The sequence below is a fragment of the Monopterus albus genome, unplaced genomic scaffold (genome assembly GCF_001952655.1).
Source record: "Monopterus albus unplaced genomic scaffold, M_albus_1.0 scaffold332.1, whole genome shotgun sequence".
NCBI classification, from domain to species: Eukaryota; Metazoa; Chordata; class Actinopteri; order Synbranchiformes; family Synbranchidae; genus Monopterus; species Monopterus albus.
Window position 1 is genome coordinate 174,565 of NW_018128212.1, and position 2,637 is coordinate 177,201.

Sequence of the window (2,637 nt, forward strand, 5' to 3'; positions counted from 1 at the left end):
TTTATTGCTTGTTGCTTTGCTGTAGCTCTGTTAAGCTTCTATATAAAATTCCTGAAAAGGTTTAATACTCTGTGGTTATTGAGTCAAGTTTGATGTTATTGACATTCCTATGATTTTGTTAACACTTTTCAGTGGTAATGGTTAATATGTTTCTATGTAGCAGTTTAATGGCCAAAATTCTGGGGGTGGTGAGGAGCAAAGAAGATAAAAAAAAAACCCTCTCTGAAAAGATGGAGCATCAGATGATGATCTTGGGTGCTTTGGCTAAAATTACTGAGATATCAGCTTACAAGGTTGGTTGGATCTGGATGACCGGCGACGCATACCCTGGAGCCAAATACTACCCAGTCTTGGTCCAAACATGGAAATACAAGGAAATGGATGTTGTTGAGGGAGAAAGAGTCCCTTTTCTGGGTGTTTGGACACAGGTGTTTGGCCTGTGGGAGCGACGTGCATGCCGACGAGGGAGAGAGAGCCCCTTTTCTGGGTGTTTGGACACAGGTGTTTGGCCTGTGGGAGCGACGTGCATGCCAACGAGGGAGAGAGAGCCCCTTTTCTGGGTGCTTGGACACAGGTGTTCGGCCTGTCAGAGGAGGAAGATGAATGCCGATGAAGGCCAATGAAACTGTGGCAGAGCCTCACAGTTCAGCGGGGAAACTGAATTTCTGCTTCAAAGATGACTGATGAAGAAATCATGAATTTTAACAAAAAGCCACAATCCACCTGGCCTGGTGGGGAAAGGATGTCTTGAAAAGAAGACGGTTTTAGACATTTTCATGTCTTTATGAAGATTTGGACCAAAAGGAGACTGTTTATAGACATTTTCATGTCTTTTACGCTTTCCTGAGTCACACAAGATTTGACCAAGAAAGAACATAGTTATCTGAATTTGTCCTATTTCTCTCTTCGAGAGTTTTGAGGATTGAACTGGATGAGCTTTGATATTTTTGTTTGTAAATTCATTTCCCTTGTGAAAGATTGAATCATGGCAAAAAGGAAAAAGAGGAACAAGCACTGCCCAATCGGCCACCGCCCTACCCAGAGCCAGCTGAGGATCGGTGATGTGAGACCTTTGACTTTTATTCAGATCAAGAGCTTAGCTCAACCATAATCAGTGATTTTAATCAGTATGGTCATTTTAAATTTATGTTTAGAATTAGTAGTTGTTGATTAATTTAGATTGGAAGCCGATTATTGATGATTTTAAGGTTTATATTTTATTGCTTGTTGCTTTGCTGTAGCTCTGTTAAGCTTCTATATAAAATTCCTAAAAAAGATTTAATACTCTCCGTGGTTATTGAGTCAAGTTTGATGTTATTGACATTCTTATGATTTTGGTGAGTTAACACTTTTAAGTGTTAAGACACATTTCTCACTGTTTGGTTACCCAATTCCCAGTGTGATTACCTAAGTCTTAGTGAGTGTGTGAGGTTGCATAACAGTTCACAGGGTTGACAGAAGGACCAGACTGAATGATTTTTAGACAGGTACATCAGAAAAGAGTTTACAATTCATAGTATTAGTAGTATGCCAACCTTCTGAACAGTGTCTCAGAAAGTCAAAACAGGCAGTGGCAACCCAGCGGTGTTAACAAGCTGCCTGGCTGCGGATACCTCATGGTGACAACACAAGCAGCACTTTTTTCTGATTGGGGTTGTTGCTTGGGTGTTATGCCGTACAAGCTGGCTGGCTGTCCGAAGGCCAAAGGAAGGCGGTAAGTTATATTAGAACAGGATTTTATCTAAAACATCCAGTTATTTACTTGTTACATAATATACCCTATTCTTTAAATATCCTATCCTTAATAACATCTTAGGTCAACTAAATACTGTGCAAAACAAATATGGTCTTAAGTGTCCAGTGACACAGCTTTCATTGGTTATTTCAGACTAAATTTAACACTTCCTCAAAGAGCCAGAGTATCCTGGCTTATAAAAATTTCTCAGTACGGTAACATCTGAGGGTTAAGGGGGTAGCTGCCACAATAAACTGCAGGTTGCTATTATTTGGGAGGTTTGGGGTCTTATCCCGAATTAATAGCATGAAAGAGGGAGGTCTGCAGGGAACTCAGTTTGCAGGTTCATGGTAGTCAATTACTGAGTAAATATCTCCGTCATACAACCTCAAATAGTGTTTGGAGCTTTAATATGTTTCAAATATGCCACATTAGTGTGAGAGGTTAAGCTTTATTCCTATGTCAACAAGCCAGTTCAACACCAGTGACAAAAAGGGGAGTCTGAACCAGGTTTTAGTGCCAATTGAAGTGCTTTATTGCCAACACAAAATTAGGAAAAACAACAGTACAAATGAAGTGTGAGTGTCAGATCGATGGTGTAGCGTGAGTGGAGAAGCATGTGTGTGCAAGTGGATGTTTTCAGTGCAGAAATTAAATAAACCCCGAACCCAAGCAATGTGGATCCTGCAGAGGAGAGAAGAGGAGGAAGAGTGAACAGTCCATGAAGGCTGTCATAAATAGTCTCAGTTGAGACTTACACAGGTGTCACCATAATTATTATTATATTAATAGGACCCACCCTACCTGCAGACTGCTGCAGATAGAACAGCAAAAGAGCTTGGTGGGCAGCCTTCTGTCTTGACTGGTTGGGGTGAGTGGATAGAGGAGAGACAAAAGAAGAA